We start from the raw sequence: 13,627 nt of genomic DNA, 5'->3' as shown, positions 1-13,627 counted from the left end.
ATATCTAGTTTTTAGCCTTTTGGACCTTCCCTATTGATCACAGGATCAATCTAGCAATTAATCACCTCATTAATTACTTCAGAAAGTGATTGTGATCAGATTGGAGGTGAAACCAGAGAGAGAAGAGACAACATACGCTTTCACTGAACCGTGGCTTTTCCTGAATCAAAGGAAAATTTTTAGATTTTCCTTTTAAAAGCAGTTTAGTGTAACAAACAGCACAGAACATAGCAGAATGTTGCAGCCATTCATTCACAGTGAATGAATGCTTGCGCATTCATTCACTGTGAATGTGCAAGCATTCACAGTGAAGCGCTGTGAATGCTTGCACTGTATCTACACATTTATATATGCAGATAACAAAACAACCTGTTTAGCATTTATTTAAAATACAAAACAAATATTTTTCGGTTCTCTGGTTTTTCATAATTTAAAATATCCCAAACACCCCAAATCTTCTACAAGAAATATACAGTTAATCCACAGCTGAATGACCCTTCCTGAAACATGAAAGTTATGATTTTTCTTTCTCTTTATCAGCCTGTTAGGCTCGTGTGGCAGGAAAAACGCTTTTGCTTTTGTCGTATCTGCTTCAGATATGAACGTTTCACGAGTTTGGATCTCTTGCTCTCACTATCGGAGAGGTCTGATAGTACGAGCCAGAGCCGTGTGAGATAAGATCCTGAAGGCTAATACTTCACCTGTCTTCCTTGATAACTCACAGACTGCATCATAACATTACCTCCCGCCTCTTCCCTTTCTTATCGCCCTTCTGTAAGAAGACCTCATTGTTTCAATCAGACTCAAACAGCAATCGTTCCCTGTAGGCACCACTCGATGCTTCTGTAAGTGTTACGCTTGTTGGATACTAATTGCATTCAACCAGCAGGTAATTGAAGTTTTTGCTCTACAACTTGCGGTCAGCACAGAAAAGATGACCTCAGTCGCCAACCTAATCAGAAGGTTGAGCACCAGTGAGAGCATGCAGGCAGCGCGGTGAGTTGTGAGACGCAGCGTGGTTCCCATTAGTGTCAGCCACGCGGGGAAATATGGAGGTTATTTAGCTCCAACAGAGGGACTCGGAGCCCGATTCTTAACATTGAACTGTCGTGGTTAAGAGGCTCCCTGCTCTGCAGATGCTGGATACTTCCTGGAAAAAAAACCTTTGATGATAATTCACAAGATTTTCACCTTCTCTGTGAACTCATTACGTTTGCATAAGGGGCAGCTTGACCTATAGTGTCACTGATTCATGCGTCTTCATGATATGCAAAATTTAAATACTGAGTATATAAATCTCCATTCCTAAATAAGGATTCATCGACTGTAAAGCTACCGTTTTCACCAAAGATAAATAAAACGAGCACTGGGGTGTGATCAGTGTCTGGTAGGATGTCTGTGATTAATTTTAATGATAACATTGGTGAGCAGCTAATTAAATTGTATGACTGCACATGGAGGGGGCTGATTAGGAAAGGTACTCTGAAGGCATGGAGATGACAGCAGGTTGTTATTTAATCCTTGGGCAGTCTGTCTAGATATTTAGAAATTAGCGAATTTGAAACCATGAGGGGTCGCTCACAAAGTACACACCAGCAGACGAAACATTTTTCACAGACTGAATAAGAAGTTTGCTAACTAGACAGTAATATACTGAGACCTTCAACATATCCTTCACATACATTTTCATAAAACCTGGGTCAAATGTAGAATAAAAGCATCTTTCTCTAGAAATGAATGAACGTTCAACAATGAAATTAGTGCACTGATTTAACGAAGTACAAAATTCATGACAGGTAAACTGACAACACTGTACATTTAGGATGTTTTTCACATTTTAAGCAATTCCAAACAGAAAGAAAACTTGCAAAAGTTTTAAAGACCTAATTCCTTAAGTTTAAAATTAAAAAAATATATTAAACCTTAGAATAAAACAAAATGGAGAATCAGTTCTTCCTTACGTGTAAACATGAGTTGTTCTGTTTTTTTAATAAGTCATAATGCACACTCTTGAAATTGTAACTTCAACGTTATCCAGTTTTTGTGTTTCAAAAAATAAACCGAAACATAATTAAAGAGCCAATATTAAAGTGCAACAAGACTCCAACATAAAAAACTAAGATAAAAAAAATGACAACTACTAAATAATATGACGCAAAACAAATATTGAGTCTGTTGAACTGCCCAATCCAAGGATCTGATCTTATTCCTGTATTAATTTTCAAAGTTTTGTTTCATAAAAGAAATAACCTAAACAAGTATCTAATTCTGGTTAAATGTGTGAAGTGTTAATGATTCTATTTAGATTTATTCAATTGTTTTGTAAGCCCTTGAAATCTGAAAAAAAAAAAGTTGCATGTTTGTCATTTAACAATTCTGCAGTGTGGACCTTAGTATTCACACTTCATTTATTACCATGTCACTTCTGATTTATAGCTAATTCATCTTTATTCTTTTATTCTAAACTTTTGGGACTTAGACTACAATCACTTACACCACACTTCAAAACTGTACACTGTACACCACACATAGCTTTGATTTATTTCTAAAGGAATGTCTCAGTTCAAACATACAGCTAAAAATGTCTTCATCAAACATGCATCTGGTTCTGCTGAGGATCTTTGCTTGGAGATATTTTCTGAGCTGCTAGGCTAATGTTTACATATGATTTGAAATGACTTGTCACAATATATTTTTGTTTAAGCAAAGTGCATTTTTTTTTTCACTTCAAAAACACATCGGTTTGATTTGAACTTTTAATGTTAATGGCGAGAGTTGTGTCTGTGTGCTGCACGGTGCTCATATCTTTGCCACAATGTGGATGGTTAAGCATTGGCTGACTATGCCCTGCAAATGAGGTGTGAACTGGATCCAGAATGTCTCAATGTTCGGTTCAGATTATCTTGCTTCGAAGGAGCCAGATGTCCTTGTAATAATTTAACAAGGTTTTGATAGATAGTTCTTGAGGCTTTCTGGGAGATCTTTTACATGTTTTCTTTGATTGTTCTGTTCTTTGCTGCTGTTTTTCTCAGTTCTTATCCAGTGGCTGTACTTATGGCAGGGACAGTGGGTGCTCTTAGAAGTGAAAAAAAAGACAAGTGAAGCACTAAAGAACAAATGTCAGAGCTAATAGAAACATCTCCAGCAGATGAACAGTGTCTGAAAGTCAGGTCTTTGCAAAATAGGAAAAAATGACTTTATATAGATTCTTAGAGACACATCAACCTTCAGCTGAATATCTACTGTGTGTGAAGTTTTCAGCTAATAACTCTTTGGGAATCATCATCCTGCTGCTAAAACACTTCTTTTCTCAAACTAAATTCTGTTTTTTTTCTTAGTTTTTTCACAGAATTAACTAAAGAAGAGGAACAAATTATGGCAAAATCTCAAAAGTTCTCATTTAAAGTGGTTTTCTGCAAAGTTTCCTTTTGAGTGTAGATATAAAACTTAGAAACATGACTAAATATGTTTACTAGCTAAGTATATCTGAAATAAAAGCATTTCTGAAATGAACAAGAGTAAAAATGTAGTCTATGTCACACAACCTGATAAAATTGACAAACCACTTTCACTATTACAAGAAAGCAAAGCTTTTTGGAAGAATTGTGAATGACTGAGGGGTGTTAGCATAGATTCCTACATGGATGCGAATTAAAAAAGACACTGATACACAAACATCATCAGGATAAACATTGAAACATTTGCTCTGCAGAACTCAGAAATAACCATGAATCAGCCTGATCACCACCATACAAAAATGCAGGCAGGGAAGGATGTGTCACTTCTGATCGTCTGTGGAGGGAGACAAGAGGGGAAGGGATATGATCTTGGTGTTCACTGGATTTTCTGCAGAGCGGCCTGAAAAAGAGAAGAATTGGGGTACTGAGGCAATTCCAATTTGTCGTGAGAGTGTCGCTCGTTGGTCACCGAGAGTTAATGAGGCGAGGACCCGAGCTCTAAGTCATCCTGCCACTGCCGCTGATCCCAGCCCTGATTACTGTAATGAAACGGTCAGGGGATTATTAACCAAACGCAGCTATATAATATATGTACACACACAGGCAAACAACCGTGCACAAAGAGTGAATCTCCAGCCTAACAAACAAGATTAACAAAAGTCAACAGAATAGAACCGCTGACACAGAAATGATTACATAAATATGTCTATGCAGAATTAACATAACGCTGTGTAGCTGCTCTGCTTCAGGGGTTTTCTCCAGACTGACAGACTGAAGATAATACAACCAGCTGTTTGTTGTGAACATGTAACAGTGTTGGACTTGTTGGCTTTGGTAAGCTCCTGTTTGCCAGAGAGATTATGCTTACAAGTTGATTTGTCTGAGAATCGTAGCACTAAACCCTTCAGATGTAGGTCCTTTTTCAAGTAATTAGAAAAAAAAAAAAAGAATTGTTAAGCAGGAACAATCATTATTAAACTGGTTGGTGCTTGAATCTTTAATGCCAATTTAGTGGTAAATTCAGAATAAAATACATGCACTGGCCTTTACAATCTCTCCTTGTTGTTGTTCACGTCTCTTTTGAAACTCCCTTAAATATTCAGTCTTTGAAAAGAAATAGTCTTTTGTTGTTTTTATAATTTAGATCTGGGAATGAAAGTGGTTTCTTATGTGTTGACAACCTTGTTTTGCTCATCCAACAAAATATATATACTGAGGAAAAAGGTAGGAGAGCTTAATCACAATAATTTGTCTACAACAAAGCTTCTTGTAACTTTCTACCAGTGTCTGACATTGGTCTGAGCCACTTCTCACCTCCAGCTTAAGAGGAGAAAAATATGTCTCAAAGACTACGACAAACTGGATTTCTTTTTTTTTTTTTACAGATTTAGAAAAATGTGTTGTCCTTAGTATTCCAAATATAAGCTGCACGGTAAGAGAAATTAGCTACTTTTTTCTGTATCCTATAAAGTTATTGCTCTCACAGACAGGTTGGATTTACCGTAAATTATTGCCAAATTAAAAGTAAAACCTATACGATTAGATCTTTCCTAAAAAGATAAATATAACTACACAGTTAAACTATCTTTCACTTATTGTGCTTTGAAAGATAAAACCACTGAACCCAGTTTTAAATCTGAGCAGTTACTCCTCTCTTGGACAGATGAGAGCAATCGGTTCGTGCCGTTCGTCCGTCTGCTGCTCTGCTGCTCCCACAGAGAGCAGTGGTATTTTTCACTGAATTATCTCTCCTTAATGACCACAAGATTCTAATTAAAGGCATGATTAGGAATCGCTCTTAAGCACCTTATTGGAAATTAAGTACAATCCATTCTGGCTGACAGCGTGTTTCGAGAGATACACTTTTGCTGATCACCAGGAACTGCAGGGGGGAAAGATGCTCAGTCTTGGTTTTTTGTTTACACAGGCACAGCAAGGGCTGTTCTACCGCCAGTTTTCATCCACAGATATATTGTTGGGATGTGTTTCCCAGGATTAATGAGACCTCCTTCTCCCTCTTTCCCTCAGAAGAGACATCAAACACTTTCATTTTTTCTTAATCTCCCCAATATTTCCTTACTATTGACACCTTGTAGAACAAATGAGCCCCTTTTCCAAGGTCAAAGCTGATTATTTTTATTTCATATCATATTGTCTATCACTGCTCTGAACACATATGAACACATAAGCATAGCATGTCAGATATATTGTAAAATGCCTTTGAAAGCTATTGTGGTTGTGTGGTTTTGGTATCAGTTTCCAGAGAAAGAGAACAAAATTACAAGTCAAACTGAATCCTAGTTTGTGGATTTTTGAGCTTTGTTTTTTACAAAATGGTTATGTAGCTCAGTTACACTTTTAAAAAAACAAACATGAACAGAGCCCTGCATCTTCAGACAGCACTCAATACCAGAGTGAAAGAAAGCCGTTATTTTAAAGGGTTTGGGATGAACTTTTGGTTCTTTATGAATAATCAGCAACCTTTGTCCATAATGGAAAGAGCTTGGTGGCTCCTTTACATATATATTTCTTTGCAAGAACTTCTTGGTGCTAATGCAAGTCTGTTTCAAAGTTAATACAAGCTGAAGCCTTTTGCCTTTGCTTTCAAAATTCAGAGTTGCGTTTGCGTCCTGGTTCAACTCTAACCAGGAGAGTTTAGAGTCTCACTTCCTGTTGCAAGCAGGAAGTGAGACCTGCTGTTGGTTTGCAGGTGGAGAGGAATTAGACAGCAGCATATTGCAACAATCTGTCACTTCTAGCTTTGCTTTCTGACCATTGCAAAGATACAGATGAAAAAACAGTCGATTTTGTCTTGATTTATGTAAGTGTTGTTAGTTGACATGTCAAAACTAAAAGCAGATTTTAGCAAAGAGGAAGTCCAACTTTGTAGTGCTTTGGCCAGGTTCCAAATATTAAATAATAAAATAGCCATTATCCTAATCTGAGCATAATATTATGTATTTCATGAAGAAAGAAAGTTGTGTTGCAATTGTGTAATTAGCTTAAAATGTTATAAGGTGAAATATGAACATGAATTAATTAACTTTCAACCTGTGAACTGAACTAGTTCTTGGTCAAACTGGCTTCTCTTTAATACGTTTTAATCTTTACCATCTGGGAAATAATAATTATATATATATATATACTTTTGCTTTTTTGCTTTCTAATGTATGTAGAATACATGTTGATAGGTACTAAGACCTTCAATTAAAAAATAATTATCTGTAAGTTTAATATCATGTGTATATAGAACGCATCCTTGCATTTTATGAATTTGTCCTCCAGTGGGTTATAAAATGCAATTCATTTTGTAATTTGCACACACATCAAATATAGATGCCACAGACCAACGTATACAAACGTAAATGAACCTCCAGCTACATTATCTACAAAACACACCACAAAAGCAATTCTACTGTATTACAGCCTATTGATTTGCTCCATGCAGCAATAACAGCTGCCGACTATTGATTCCAGTTAATTCAGTTTACAATATTTGGAACACTTTACTGGGGGTCTCACTAAGCTTAAAAGTCGTTATTTTCGACTAAAATAGGCTTTACCACTAGTACATAAGGTACTTTTTTATTTTTAAATAAACATTTGCATAAAAATAGTTTCTTGATCCTACGTTGTCTTTTCCTGAAACTTTAGCATTTGTCATCACAAGTGAGGAGGGAAGCTCCAAAATATTTGTTTCCACCCTTTAGCCAAAACACTTGAATCCATTAACTCACATTTTAAAGATGTATTTCTTGTGTGCTGCAGCCCTCACTATTCTAAGTTTCTTGAAAAGGTCATTTCTATCCTGTTAGAAATGAAAATCCTTTAGGAAGAGATTCTCTACCCTTTTGTAACCTTTACACAAGAAATCCCATCGGGTTGACTCATTGTGCAGCAGAGGGGCTCATAAATCTATATCCTATGGAATGGACATATCTAATCAATGGCTTTCGGTGCTCGTCTCGTCTAATCACCTCGTCCCACCCATTGATCATGACAGTTGGGTCAGAACTATGGACGCAATTACCAATCACAGTGCATTATGTGCATGCTCGAAAGCTTGTAGCAGCAGCATTTCTTGCTATAAGTGTTAATTGAGCTGCTGTGGGAGTAAATGGATTGGGGAGTTCAGGCCTTATGAGCTGAAGTGTAAAGCCTGTGTGTGTGTGAGCTTGTGTGTCTTTGACAGGAGGGGGTCAAATGTTCCCTGGGGCCTGCAGCCACTCCTGACCTCCCTGCAACACCAATTTAGCCATCAGTTACTCCGCGCATGGCATGGCGTGGGCCGTCAGTGGCTGTAGACGTGAACAGGTGACATCTTAACTAACTCTGCTTCTATCAATTAGAGTGAGGAGGAAAGAGCCTGTGGCACCAAAGGAAGGCCAGATGTCAAAGAGGGACACAAAAGAAACAGACTTGTGGACAGAGGAGGCTTAGAGATGCTGTGAATAGGGTGGCTGTTCAGTCAAAGAGTATCTTCAGGGACCTTATGAGGAATTTTACCCGCCATACTATGAACGGAGTTTAATGGCAAATAAATGAAGAAAGGAAACTTACACTGATAAAAAACATCAGTGAAGCATGGCAGGGACTCAGTAATGCTCTGGGCTGCATTAACTCTTCTCGTGTGTGGAGTACAGGGATCAATTATCAAGAATTCCTGGGAGAGAAAATCACACTATTTGTAAACAGGAAAGTGAAAAAAGTACATATCTTAAAGAGCGTCAAAGTTTTCTTTTTTCAGAAGAAGGCCTGGAATAGAACAACCATCTTAGATCCCTGGGTCAAACCTCTGGTGGGATTTGATAAAAGATAGGTGCAAAATGGGTGAGCTTCCAAGTAATGTAGACGGTTATTGTGACTTTTACACGTGGAATTATGTGTTTAAATCGGAAAAGCCACTTGTAATATTGGTTGTGTTGAGCAATTTACATTGTTTTTGTTCAGTTTATTTCAACAACTTTTTGCTTTAAACCCTAATTTGCAGGTTGAACTGAATTTTAGGTGCAACTCTACCTCTTAACACAAACACTAAAATGTTTGGAAAACACTGCAGAAAAAACATCTATATGGACTAGAATCACATTTTGGCCGTTAAATAAGAAACATTCCGGCGCTGTTTTAAGCCCCACAACCCATGCATGCAGGTAAAACACCATGCAAAGTTTACACAGCTCAGCTTATTGTGTTAAATACTAAAAAGGGTCTTTAAATATGTAAAAAATGCTTCATGTTTTACCACCAGAAGGTCGTATCATAACCAGTTGAGGAACCTTTTTTAAAGTTTTTTAAACGTGTCTTTTGAGGCTTAAGTTCTGTTTTGCAGGATGTCGTGTGCTTCTTCTCCACCGGTTTCCATGGAAATCTGGGATTCACCATAGCAACCACAACACAATTCTTTTGAAACTTTGGGTGTGTCTAAGTTGAGGGACTTCTTCCTTTGAAGGCCACCTTTAAAGGGCAATTACGTGAAACTCCTTGGAATATGGTCCACAGATGCGTCCATCTTTTCACTGGATTTGAAAGACGGCTTTGGTGTTTTTTTTTTTTCCACAACTTTATCACCCTATCACAAGATCCACGGCAGTTTGAATTGAGCATTTTTACTCTTCTAGCAATGGTGACAAAGAGAGAACAGAAGATGAGTACAGTTTTAAATGTTCTCAACTCTTTACTTTTCTTTATCCAACACATCATTATGGTGCAGCTTTGACCTTCTTACAATGGCTAAAAAAAAGAATGGTTAATGTTTTTCAGCTACAGGTGCATTGGCAATTATTTATGTGCTTTATTAACTTAACCTTCATTGGGTTTTTAACTGCCTTTCTTCTTGCTAACGTTAGCAATTTCAGGACCAGTTTGCTGCTTGACAAAAAATATGCTCACACTCTAGAGAAGACAAAACATTAATAAATTAAAGTAAATATTAATAAACAGACCAACAGAGATTTTAATATAAAAGCTGACATTCTAATACATACTTGCTGTTTAATAGGTGTTCCATCACACTCAGGCTGAGATGTAGATGTAGTGAGCTTCTTGTGTTTCAGACAGAGCCTCATCAATCTTAGCAGTGCTGTCCCCACAACAAAAAGGAGAGGAAAGCAAATTGCTGTATTTAATTAATGCACTGCCTCCTTTGTTCCACTGCTGCTCAGCATCTTTCAGTCTGCAGTCGGAGAGAAGAAACAGGAGAAACTCACAAAGCACAAACAGTGCGCAAAAGAGAGGCAAAAAGATGGAGTCAGGAAGAGAGAGAAAGCCGGAGAGGGTCTAAAAAATGAATGGTCGAGCAGAACAAGCTGCATCCATCGGCAAACTTTATAATGAATAGTAAGTTTGGCAAGCATGATGGATGAGTTGAGAATAGTGTTTGTCACAAATGCAATCTTCTTTGAATCGCTCCGCTGTTTCCAAGTTCAGGACAAGAGCTTTTGTGCTGTTCCAAGGCAGACCGAGCGGCGCCCTAATCGGGTCATTAACATTTAATGATCTGACAATTAGCTCAACGACTTCAGAGCACACATGTGTAACTAATTCCTCATATCAGTTGTGTAAATGTTAATCGTGGTTGACGTTTACATTAACATATTGGACAATTAAGACAAAGCCACAGCATATTCAATTATGTTTTTAAGTGATGTTTTGTGGCTGCGAAGCTGATCTGACATAAAGCTTTGATGCTGGTTGTGGTGAAGTAAATTTACATTTTCAAAATTCAGCAGATGAAACAATTTTCACAAACATGTTATCAATTCATACTTTTAATGTGAGGACTGTAAATATTAAATAAAGTTTAAATACAGTAAAAAATAAATTTTTTAAAAGTTTTTCACAAACTCTAAAATAAACATTCTTGAGAAATATCGAAGCAACATCCCGAGAAATCAGTTAGGAAAACGTGGGTGCATATTGGTCTTTCAAATGAACATTGGCCTCATGTATGCTGAAAAAAAGCTATAGTGGCTTACTGGAAACAAAATGAACGTTTCAGACAAAAGCCCTGATATTGGTCCGATAGAACATCTTTGGACCATACCAAAAAATTGTTCAAAATTAAAATCAACTAATTTGATAAACTTATGGAATGGTATCCAAAATGTTTCACTCCAGTTAAAAAAAGATGATTAAACCAGATTTAGTATTTCAAAGTGAAATATATTTTAACTATGAATAGAAGCTATGAGAATATCTATTACTTTTTGTCATTCAGCAAACAGAAAACATTTTGGTCACATAAATGATCTAAAACATCAAACGTGGTTTTGCTTGCATGCCATCTGTTTTCAACTGTATCTTTTATGAGAACTGTTGTTCTCTTGTTTTCTAAGCAGAAGAGTTTTGACAGCGACAGTGTTCTTAGTCTGGAGTACAAGAAAATTTTCCGGAGATGTGGGCCGGCTGCTCGGCCACCCATCAATATCATGTTGCAGTGGCCTGCCATGCATGTCCTATCTGCCTGGATCAATAACACTGACAGTTTGCACACCCACAGCAAACCACACATCTTTACTTTCCCCTTCTGAGGGATTAAAGTCAATCTCTGCAACATCATTATCATACATCCTTTTACTGGAACATCAATCATTTCTTCAGATTCTGCTGCCATGATTAACTCTGAGACACAACATGATAGGTTCTAAAATAAAATCAAGATCTTTGATGATGACCCAAAATGTATCACCAGACTTTACTTAATGGCATTTAACACAGCATGTTCGTGTTTAAGAATAACCCTGTTAGACCTTATAGCAAAATCTAAACATTTATGGTCAAATATTTGATCAATTCAGTCTAAAAGAGTCTCTGGGCTTGTGACGCTCATAGAGATAAACCCCAAAACACTTGAAGCTGTAGCTCTGTTGCAAAATGTGTTTCAACAAAGTATTTACTCAGAGTTGCTGAAGACAAAAGCCCATCTTCTTGTTCAGCAATTTTTGTGGAATATTTTGAAAACCACTTAGCATTTTCCATTCGTTTCCCAATCATTTTCTGTTGGTCTGTCACATAAATTCCTAATAAAATAATCAGTAAAGTTTGAGGTTGTAACTTGACATCATGTAAGAAATTAAATGGGGCATGTTTTATGACACAGCACCGCTCAAAAGTCCTAGTTTGTCGTCATTTCATGTTTTTTTTTTTTTCTTCAATGAGGCAACCCTTATTTTTTCACCTATTTTTAATATGGCATGTTTCCTCCTATGTGGCAAACAGACCAAAAAACGAGAAGTGACGCATCGATCAGACTGAGTCAGTATTTGCTTGATTTTGTCCTTTTGTTTTTGTCTTTTAGAACAACTGGTTTAATACACTGACTCTAGGTATTTCTTGATGTCCAACAGTTTTTGTTTTCCTTTTGTCCCCTCATTTTATTGTGCACATCACATTCAGATACAACGAGCCGGCATAAATTAAGAGGAAAAAAATATTTTAAATAAGCTCTAAAATGCTGGGAACCTTTTGATCAAAACTGCTTGAAAATTTGTCCCAGTTTAAATATCTAATGGGGTTTAAAACTTTGGACAAGACTTAACTTTAAATATTTTAGTAACACCTGTTCTTGTCAGTTATGCGGCACATACTGTGCAGCAGATCTACAAAATGTGTAAAAGATCCATGGCACCCCTGTGAATAACAAGAAAACATCCCACATATAGGTCAAAAACAACCAAAGGAGCTGTGCCACACGCTGCAGGTCTCTGTGGAAAAGAGGACATGTGGGATGAAGGGGGAAGAGAAAAAAAACAGGAGAGAGAAAGGAGAAGGTGTTCACCTTGAGAGTGCTCATCCATTACAGGAAGGCTGAGGCCCGCTCTGTCACACTGTCACAGTGATGCCACCTCTACACCACCTGAAAGGTCACCTAGCAATTCACTGCATTGCTTTAAACACACGCACACACACACACACGCACGCACGCACGCACGCACACACACACACACACACGCACACACACACACGCACACACACAAGCCGCCACACACGCAAGCCACACACACTAGTCATGCATTTACAGAAAGGCAGATGGACGCACTCCCATCTGTTGCCCTGCCACAGTAAAGTCATGCCTGCAGCCACAAATAAGCATGAGAAAGAGATGGCTTTCAACCTGCCAGTTTTAAACAAAACAAAACAAAAATAAAGCAAAAGCTCTTGAAGCTTAAAAGGAATCCAAATATTGGCAGATTTGTTTTAAAATCCCCTTCTAGGTAGTTTATATATATATATATATTTTTTTTTTATATATACTGGGCCAGACAACATGCATTTAATAATTATTGCAGAGGGGAAAAAACTGAACAGGTGGAATAGCTATTCAGTGTTACATAACATGTTGCATGGGAATTTACAAAGGGTTCAAGTTAACTGGTAGAGATTGCCAAAGAATGTTGTGAGGCATCTGTAGTGGCCATGACCCTTTCCATACATGTGGACACATTTGACACTGATGTCACTTTTGCAGAGGGCCTTCATCATGACACTAAGATGAGCCAAAATAATCTCTCACTATGCAAAATGTTCCTGAAATTGTTAAACCCAACAACATTTTTTAACCTGTCATGAAGTTTTTTACATGATATTGGCTTCACTCATGACCATTATGACCATGTGATTTTTTGTATCACGTGGTTATAATGACTTACAGTTAAGGAAAACCCAAATTTGACTGTCTCAGAAAAATAGGATATTGATAAGAAATTACATATTGAAATCTCCCATTATACCCTAATCAGCTTATTAACTAATTGGTATCTGAGCCTGAATCAGTAGGACACACAATCATGACGGTGACCTTACAGATGTCCAAAAGACAAATGATTGACACTGTCCACGAGGCGGGTGAGCCATAAAAGGTCAAAGACAGTGTGGTGTGATTTAGTTGCTAAACTATATCACCAAACTATTGCACTGCAGATGTGTGTCCGTGTGCTCACACCGTTGGGCTTTCTGTTACAGCGCAGTTGTTACCTGCACTGAAAAAAGTGTGATCAGGGTTAAGTAATATTTACTAAATAAATAAGAGCAAACTATACATAATAAAAAAGACTGTGTGCAGTTTTGAATCTCACTGAGCTGAATTAACCAAATTTGAATATTTTTTTAATTGCATTTTACTCTGTTTTTATTTAAATATAATCAGCAAAAAAACAATAAGTATTATTTAT

Source organism: Poecilia latipinna, unplaced genomic scaffold (assembly GCF_001443285.1).
Source record: "Poecilia latipinna isolate Pla-1442-1.1 unplaced genomic scaffold, P_latipinna-1.0 Scaffold2925, whole genome shotgun sequence".
NCBI lineage: Eukaryota > Metazoa > Chordata > Actinopteri > Cyprinodontiformes > Poeciliidae > Poecilia > Poecilia latipinna.
This window is presented reverse-complemented; position numbering follows the sequence as displayed.